Below are 10,259 nucleotides of genomic sequence, written 5' to 3' on the forward strand. Positions count from 1 at the left end.
TTGGTCAGTGGGTGATGGGGGTGTAGTGAATTGAGCAGTGGCTGAGGCTAGTGGTACAGTTGGTAGGAATAGCCATTTGAAGATTGAACTCACTCACCTTGACAACTCATGTCAGATCATTAAATTTATTTTAGTGCTGCATCAATGTTATCCAATTTAAACCCCACTGAGTCCTAGGAACGCCAGTCCTCAAAGATCCACCTTGGGAACTAACTGCTCCTCTTGCTGTCTCAACTCTCCCTGCCAAGTGCTGTTGTCCCAGTGAAGTGAAAGAACAGCAAATATAATTCTTGTGCAGCTGAAATTGAAGTTTGATCCCAACCACTGTGAACAAAATCACAGAAACCTTCTATCTAATTGGTTTCGGTTGATGTATTTCACTATGACGTTAGATATATGACTTCCTCTAAAGAAGCAAACATCAAACCATGATAAATTGATTTTTCTCTCCATATTTTTCCAGCCAACTTTTTCCAGTATTTGGGCTTTATTTTCGCCACCATTGGGCACCGTTTATTTGGCGTCCGCTGTTTTTTTTGGAGCAATCTTAATTTTGAAACTTTCCTCAAAGTTTGTACACCGGTGGCGACTGTCACGCTGGATCTTTTGTACGCCAAATTTTTGTGCGTAGGTCTGGTTGAAAACTGATTTCCACACCATTTTTGGCCCTTTTTGGCCATTTAACCGATTTTCGCCAGCACCGATTTTTTTTCAGGTTGGCCACAGTGGCCTTAAGTATCGATCAGAAAAAACCCACGTTAACTTAAGGAAATTGGAGCTGAGTATATTTCTGAGTTTTTGGAGCAAGGGAAGAAGACAATTTAAAGCATAAATTGATGCTGATTTTTGCAGAGGGAACTCGGAAAATAACTCGGGAAGTTAATTGTTCCCACAGATTGTTTTTGAGAATGGGAAAATTGCGACCCCAGGCACGGGTTGGAGGTGTGCCGGCCGGCCGGCCGGCAGCAAGATCACTCCCTCGGCCGGACACAAGCACAGGAGCCCGGGTGGGGCGGGGGGGGCGGGGGGAGCGGATGGAATCCAAGCACTGAGCTCCTGTGTTTCTGTCCAGTGGAGGGAGCGATCCTACCGACATGCACTCCGAACTGTGCATCAGAGACGGCATAGCAGCAAACATACGCATTTCGGTAAAAGCTTTAATTAAAGTGCCACAAATCACTGTGCGTCACGTCTCCATAGAGACAGAGCTTAGTGTTGTGTATGCACAGACCAGGGTGTGATCCATTCTACTAGGGCATCACCCAGCAAAGGTGTGAGTGCTTCAGTAAGTATTGTCTCACAATAACAAGAATAACAACATTTACAATAATAATTATGGGTGCAATTATTACTATGCCTCATGTAGTAAGGTTAGTTTGCGTGCATACCATGCAGAGGCGACGGATAATACAACGCCCCCATCGCAGAAACCAGATCGCTTGGGCATTAATGGGGAGGAGGCCATACACTGATCGAATCTACAGGGCCAGACGCTCATACCTACATCTGAGTGAGGCAGAATGCATTCACAGGCTGCGATTTAGAAAGGAGGTCAGCACCGAGATCTTCCAGCTAATTAGATCAGCCATACAGCCAAGAAGTGGCGGGAGGACTGCCCTTCCTGTGGAAGTGAAGGTCACTGCAGCACTTGCCTGCTATGCTTCTGGCTCATTTCACGCAGCAATTCAGAACATATGCTGCATCTCACAGCATGTCACACAATGCTGCATTCGACAGGTGACTGCTGCACTGTATGCCAAAAGGGACCAGTTCATCAATTTCTCTATGACCACGCAGACAATGTGAGACAGGGCTGTGGGGTTCTCCAGAAATGCTGGTTTCCCAAAGGTACAGGGTGCGATCGACTGTACATACATTGCCCTTAGAGCACCTTTGGACAACTCTGAAGTTTATCGGAACAGGAAAGGGTTCCATTTCCTAAATGTCCAGCTCATCTGCAACGATCTGCATTGGATCATGGCAGTGGATGCCAAATACCCAGGTAGCATCCATAATGCTTTCATCCTACATGAGAACGTTATAATATCCATGTTTCAGGAGCTGCCAGAAGGGCAGAGCTGTTGCTCAGAGACAAAGGGTACGGGCTCGCCATCTGGCTTATGACCCCCCTATGCAATCCCCACACTGAGCAGGAGCGTCGGTACAACATGTCGCACATAATGACACGGAGCATCATAGAGCAGACAATTGGCATACTGAAGCAGCGTTTCCGATGCCTGGACCATTCTGGAGGCTACCTGCAATATTCCCCTCACCACATTGGTTGGTTCATTGTCGTGTGCTGCATGTTGCACAACTTGGCTATCATGAGGGGCCAGATACTGAACATTGAAGATCTTCCTGAGGGGAGAAGTGGGTTGGGGGAGTGGGGGGGGAGAGGAGGACGAGGAGGCTGACAATGAGGATGAGGAGAAGGAGGAGCAGCAGGTGGATGAGGAGGACCAGTAGCAGAAGGAGGAGGACAAACTCATGCCACCACCTCAACCCGCAGGATGACGGCGGAGGAGGCAGCCTCGTGCAGCTATAACCATAGTTAGAGACTTGCGTCAGCGGCTAATCCGTGATCGCTTTGCTGTCTGAAGGCTAAACAGCCCGACAGTGTTGACTCTTTGCACCTGTTAGTATGATAAAATAATGTACATAATAATGTAAGTAATGTTGTGTTGGTTTATGTTGCTTTAATTCAAAAAATAATGTGCAAGTTTCTGTTTAAATTTTAAAAATAATTAGGTTTATTAAATATTTGTACAATTTTACTTAACTTTACTAAAAAATTTTGTATCAAACTTTAAAGTTTTCAATTAAGAAAACAACAAGTAACAGCAACAAACAAACAAACTCCAGCTGCAGCCATCTCTCCTTCACCTTATTCAAAGACCTTAGCGCTGTGTGCCCCTCTTGCCCCTGTTGTTGCCTCTACCCTACCCGTGCCCGTTGTCACAGATTCTGCTTCCTCCCCACCGACCCCAAGGTTTTTTCTGTTTTCTACGTGAAGGCTCATTTGTTGTTGGTGGGTTTGGACAGGAACAGACCTAGCAGACAGCATTGTGGAAGGCCCGGGTTCCTCTTCGGACTCTTCTTCAGCCTGTGGATGAACCCCCGGCACACTTACCTGACTTTGGTCTGGGGATTGGAAAGTGAGTGTCAGCAGTTGATGCTACCAATTGCTGTTAGGCAATGACAGCCTGGGTGTGTCCACTTATTGCAGCAGCTATCTCCGACATTCCCTCCCTAATCTGTACCGACACTGCACCAGTTGCCTCCGACATTCCCTCCCTAATGTCCGACATTCCCTCCCTCATCTGTCCCGACAGTGCTCCCATTCCTCCAGACAGTGTTGCTACTTCTACTGACAGTCCTGCTAATTCTACCCTCACTCCATCCAGGAATGATCTCGTTAGCTCAATGCTCTCCCCACTCATTTCCATGAGTCGTCCTATGTCCCCTGCATCCTGCGTTTCAGATTGAGCTCTCTTTCCCACCCTCCTCGGCTGTCTCCCAGGTGTGGCTTACTGCAAGCCACTGGGATCCACAGCCTCAGACTGTACACCATGAAATGTCGCGTCGGTTGTGTCACTCAGCAAAGGGCTTGGCGCCCTCAGGGGGTTCACCGGCTCCAATTCCAATGTAAACATCTCTGTATTTGGGGTCTTCCTGCTGCCCTTCATTCTCCAGCTCATCCTCGTCCTGATGTTGATGAAGAATATCTGGACTGATGGCTTCCTGATAATGCTCTGCTTCTACTTCTGCTTCAGCTTCTGGCCCTTCCTGATGCGCAACATCTGTAAAACATAACAGAGCAGATGTTTGGTTAGCAACAGGGGAGGGGCCAGAGGGGGCAGAGTGACACGGGTCACACAGCGCAGGCTCTTTTCAAAGACCACCATGCCAACCCAGACTGTGTAATTTGCAGGGCTTGCCCTCTCTCGGTAACCCAGGCCCAGCGTCCACATTGGTGGTTGATCTTCTCTTGTGAGATTTAATCATATCAGCGATCCTCTGTTCCACGGCTGTGAGCTGCAGCCTTCTTGCTGCATGTCCTCCAGTTTTTGACCTTTCTCAGTTGATCTGTGACACCTTCCTCTGCAAAAATGAAAATAGACATTTTTAAGAGAGGGTCCTTCTGCTGTGGTGGACACACACACATACACACACACATACATTAGTCACATTTACAAATGTAATTGCAGTACATAAATAAAAATATTACTTACAGTAACTGCTTGGTCAAGGTCCTGCCACTTTTTTTTGACCTGTGTGCCGCTTCTCGGAGTTATGGCCACTGCATTAAACTCTTCTGCAACTTGGTCCCAAAGTTTTGCTAGTAGAGAGGGTTTCACTTTCTTTTGTCTCATTCTGTCTTTGTTCTCAAGCACATCCCATCTCCTCTCAATTATGTCTACCAGGGATTCAATTTCTTCTGCTTGAAATCTCTTGGCCCTTCCCCCTTCCCCTTCTCCTTCTCTTTCTCCTTCTTCTTCTCCTTCCCTTGGATTCATCTTTTGCAGCTAAAAATTTAAATGTCCAAATCCAGCTCCCATCCCAATGTGTTCTCACAAGCTCTTGATCCAGACCAGGACATTCACTGTGGATGTGCGGGCACACCCGTCACGTGGAAAAGTGATTTTTTTTTTCGGCGCATGCTCACAGACTTTTTGGCGCATACTTGAAGCTCCACACCCAGATTTAACTTCGGGTACCGCAGCGCCAAAATGATATTTTACTTTGGCGAAAGTTGTATTTTTTTTTTTCGACGCAATCAGGCACAAAAAAATCATCCATTCATCCTCCTGGGTGCCAAAAATCGTCAAAGAGGAAAATTGAGCCCTTTACTTCTACTGATTCATTGCTGGTGAATGGATTCATGGATGCTGGTCACCCTCTGCTACCTTACCTAACAGCATATTCTTTGTAACCCACTTGTTTTTTTTACATTATGTTCAACTTATAAAGGTATTGATTTATTTAAGTTTTGTATAGTACCTTGTGCTTTATGAGAATGCTGATTTATTTATAATTTTATAAAGTGTCTTGAACTTTTACAGGAATGATGGTTGATATTTTGAGCATCTTAAACTTATGAAGCTGCTGAATTATTAATACTTTTTCTTCTAAAGCATATCACATTGTATATGGTTTAATTTCCAACACTATTTGTATTAATTCTTGTATATTTGGTTCTGATGAAAAGTCTATTCCCAAAACATTGATCCATCGTTACTCTTTAAAGATGCTGGTGGATCTACTCTGTATTTCCAGCATTTTATGTTTTTATTTCATGTTCCAGTGTTTGTAGTTTTTTTAATCTTTCTTGTTATTTTGTGTAATAATGTCTTTATGCAGGGTAAGTATCAATTTGTTACAGAGGGGAACAGAATTGTTTTCTCAAAGTCTTTTTCACTACAAAACCAAAGCTGGGAAAATATGTTCCTCCAACTCATTAGCTGGCAAGTTTGATGCCTCCTTCAAGGCTACTGGCAATGCTTCTAAAACATTCTCTTAGTTCTTACAGCCTACTTTCAATTTTCTCAACTTTATCTATCTAAACACTTCAGAATTTTAAAAGATTAACTTAGGTAGAAACTACATTTAGTTCCCAGAAGTGGAATTTGGAAACATTTTGGTGGTTATTTACAGCCCAGCAAAAATAACACAATGGCCCCAATTTTGCAGTGGTAATGACTGTGAAACTGTCAGCGTTCGCCAACATTACCCTTTTAAAACTGACCGTAACCTCAGGATTTAGCACATGCGCAGATAAACATGGAAATCCTGAAATAGCGGTCAGTCATTCCCTGCTCCACCACAGGTCTCCAGAGCCGGCAATCAATTCAAATAATTTGAACTAATGAAAACATCCCCTTTTACAATGGAATATTGCTGTTATAACCTGCCTAAAACATTACGCCTTGATGAAAGTGGTGTAACTGGGTTTTTAACAATTTACTGACTGTTGAACAACTGTTCTGGTTCTGAAAAATGAACTTTATATTTGTGGAATGTCAAAATTTGCCATTAATATGATTAAGAATTACAAGTTTTTAATGTAATAATTATTAAAAAGTTTATTTCATGATATTTCAGCTTCTACCTTAATCCTATGTCTATGTACCAATCTTTATTTTGATCTCTGTAAAATTTATAAAAAGTAAATATAATTTAGGCATTTCACTTCCTGGTTTGCTGTCTGTGAGAATTCTTCGATATGATTGGCTGCATAGCCAGCTTGATGACATCACTGTTGCTGGACGCTGGTGATTAGCTTGATTTTAGCCCAGATTCAAACTAAGGTTGGGAAAGCTGAAATTGATGCCACAGAAATCGCTAGATCTTTGTGGGCAGTTTTCTTCGAAGTCAGTGGCAATTGCCGTTGCTTCACCGCTGACCATAAATTCCGGGTCAATATTTTAATCCTTAAATTCCATCATTGACAAGACTTTCTTCAATTTTTCATCTGTTTTATTTGCATTCTCCCAGACAACGAAGCATTGGAATATGATAACTTAAAATATCAAAAACTGAAAAAAGACATGATGCAAATTATTGTTACAACATAGATCAGCTTTCTTATTCGTGCCTAGTAACACAATTCATGTTATTACTGTCATCTTCTCCATACAGTTTCATGATTGAGGTCATACTGTATTTGTTATACCAATGAATGTAAAAAAATAAAAATAATTTTCAGATTTTAATTAATCTGCCAGTTATAAATATTCTTTTTGGCCTTGACTCATTAATTTGGTTTTTCAATTAAAAAGGTATTAATTTAAAAATTAAAATAATTAAAGGTAACTAAGTAATTCAATTTAATAGTTCAGCAGTATTACACTCAAGAGTTGTTGCATATGTGTTTCACCATATAATTCTTACTTTTTAAGTTCCCAATCTAAATCGTTTGATCTGAGAAAGTGGAGAGTGAAAAACACATGTTTCACCAGGAAAATTTGTGAATGGATAGATTGAAGGATGAGTCAAGATGTGCTAATCTTATACACCTCCGAATGGCCAATGTGAGTGAAGTACTGATGGAAGCTAAGCAACATGTTACATGTCTGCCCTCTCAGGCTCGAATTGCTGCTTCGCATTTGGGTGGTGAAAGATGACTGAGGAATGTGAGAACAAGACTCCAAAGCAGGTAGCCGAATTGAACCAATAAAAAGCTGGTTAAGTCAAAGTATTATTTACGCTCCCACAAATGCTGTGGTTCTTTTGTAACATATACAGAATAGGTTTGGAATCCATTCTTCCTTTGTAGATTTAAACCTGTACAAATCAAACCCAAAAATGTTTTATTTATCTGTCCAGCTACTTCTGAATTTTTGACGAATGCACATGAAACTTCCATGGAGTTTAATTTTAATGTGTCATAATAATTGCATTCCGAGACTTCTCACAGCTGGAGAGTTTTTTTCCCTTTTTTAAATGTTACTGGTAACAGATGCCCTAGAAAAAATCTCTCACAGACACAGGTTGATGGATACTTGTTCCTTAATACTCTTCGCTTCCATTGAATTTTATTTTTAGAACAAAGAGAACCTCCTCTGAACATTCAATAGGTAGACTCACTGCATATTGTAGTGTTGAACCATAGAAGCCAAGAATGTGCCAGCTTCCATCACTGGCCATTTATTTTATTCACTGTATGTGAGTGACGCTGACAAGACTGCATTTTATTGCCCAGCACTAGAGCCTTTCACTTCAACTGCAGCAGTCCTCGTGGTGATGCTGCTCCCAATATGGTATTCTAAGATTTTGACCCAGGAAAATGAAAAACAATGAAATGTGACCAAGTTAGGATGGTATGTGATTTGGAGGGGGATTTGGAGATGGTGAAGTTCCCATGATATTACTGTTCTTATCCTTCTCGGTGATAAGAGGTTGCAGGGCTGGAAGGTGCTTTAGAGCTAAATTGCTGCAGTCAATCATGTTGATGGTACATGCTACACCCATAGTGTTCTGATGGTGGATATTGAGTACAGTGATAAAGACATGATCAAACACTTTGTCCTGATGAGCTTCTTTAGCGTTGTTGTGGCTGCACTCATCCGGGCAAGTGCTGAGTATGCCATTACACTTGTAACTTGAGTCTTGAGATGGTGGATAGGTCAGAAGGTGAGGAACTCATTGGCGAGTACCCGGCCTCCGTCCTGCTTTTGTAGTGGTGATATCATAGGCCCAGTTAAGATTCGACTCAATGCTAACTCCCAATATGTTGATGGTGGATGACATGGCAATGGTACTACTGTTGAGGTCATAGGGAAGTGGTTGGGCTCTTAATGGCTGGAGATAGTCATTACTAGCCACTTACGTGGTGCAAATGTTAACAGCCAATTGACATCCCAAGCATGGATGTTGTCCATGTCTTGCTGTAGGCGGGCCTGGACTGCTTCATTATCAGAAGAGTTGCAAATGGTGCTGAACACTGGAATCATCATTGATGAAACAGCTGAAGAAAGTTGGGCCAAATACTTTATCTTGAAGAACGCCTGCAATGATGTCCTGGGGCTGTGATTCGCCTCTGACAGCATGACCATTTATCTGCGTAAGAACATAGGAACAGGAGTGGGCCATTCAGCCCCTCGAGCCTGTTCCGCCATTCGATGAGATCATGGCTGATCTGCGATCTAACTCCTTATACCTGCCTTTGGCCCATATCCCTTAATACCTTTGGTTAACAAAAGGCTATCAATCTCCGATTTAAAATTAACAATTGATCTAGCATCAACTGTCGTTTGTGGAAGAGAGTTCATTTTCTGGGCAGAGTCTTGTCTTAATATAATCATCATCATCATAGGCGGTCCCTCGAACGAGGATGACTTGCTTCCACGAGTTCACAGGTGTTTCGATGAAGGACTCGATGTTCCAGGTAGAAGATGCCTGTGCATGAATTTTTTTAACACGGATTTCACAGAGCTAGGTCTTGGTCCAGTGGCAAGGAATAACCAAGATGACTGGAGACCTGCTCTGCTGCACGGACCTAGCGTGCACACATATCGCAGTGTCGGCTGGCCCGTGCTACCCCTGGGCCCTCGGCTCTTCTGGGCCCCGTACCCTCATCTGTTGCACCTCCGCCACAATCTCTTGCCGCTCCTCCGCCATAAACATTCACTACATCTCGCCACAAACACTCGCTGCACATCCGCCCCGACCTTCTCACTCCTCTGTACCTGGGCTCTGCTGATGTTCCTGCCCACGCTCCAAAACGGTGACCAGGCGATGATATAATGTATGGATAGTTGCTGACAAGTTTGTTTATTTATTTTTTCTTAAGATTGAACTTCATAGCATTTGTTTACAATTGATTGCTTGGCTATTGCTTGGATCGGAGGCGGGAGCTTGAGGTGCGTGGTGAGGCCTATAAAAGGCCCAGCGGCTGCGAGAGGCGGCGGCAGATCGGAGGCGGGAGCTCGAGGTGCGTGGTGAGGCCTATAAAGGCCCAGCGGCTGCGAGAGGCGGCGATAGATCGGAGGCGGGAGCTCGAGGTGCGTGGTGAGGCCTATAAAGGCCCAGCTTGTGCAGCTCCAGCTGGGAGAAAAAGCAGAAAAGAAGTAGAAAGGAATCAAAAGGTGAGTCACAGCCAAAGGGGTAAGTGATTGGCTGGTGATTGGTAAGTAGTTTTTCTTTTTCTTTTTTATATCAGTAAGTAACCTGTTCACAGTGTTGTCACCAATTTAAGTGTATCTAAGGGTTAAGTCATGGCAGGAGAGCTCGGTCACGTGATATGCTCCTCCTGTACCATGTGGAAACTCAGGGACACTTCCGGTGTCCCTGACGACTACATCTGCGGGAAGTGTATCCGCCTCCAGCTCCTGATGGACCGCATTGCGGAATTGGAGCTGAGGGTGGATTCACTCTGGAGCATCCAAGATGCTGAGAATGATGTGAGTAGCAGGTGTAGCGAGTTGGTCTTACCGCAGAGAAGGGTCCACAGCCGGCTAGGGAATGGAAGACCAGCAGGAAGAGTAGTGCAAGGAAGGTAGTGCAGGGGTCCCCTGTGGTCATCCCCCTGCAAAACAGATACACTGCTTTGAGTACTGTTGAGGGGATGACTCATCAGGGGAGGGCAGCAGCAGCCAAGTTCATGGCACCATGGCTGGCTCTGTTGCACAGGAGGGCAGGAAAAAGAGTGGGAGAGCGATAGTGATAGGGGATTCAATTGTGAGGGAAATAGATAGGCGTTTCTGCGGCCGCAACCGAGACTCCAGGATGGTATGCTGCCTCCCTGGTGCAAGGGT

The sequence above is a fragment of the Pristiophorus japonicus genome, chromosome 1, assembly GCF_044704955.1.
Source record: "Pristiophorus japonicus isolate sPriJap1 chromosome 1, sPriJap1.hap1, whole genome shotgun sequence".
In the NCBI taxonomy this organism is placed as follows: Eukaryota; Metazoa; Chordata; class Chondrichthyes; family Pristiophoridae; genus Pristiophorus; species Pristiophorus japonicus.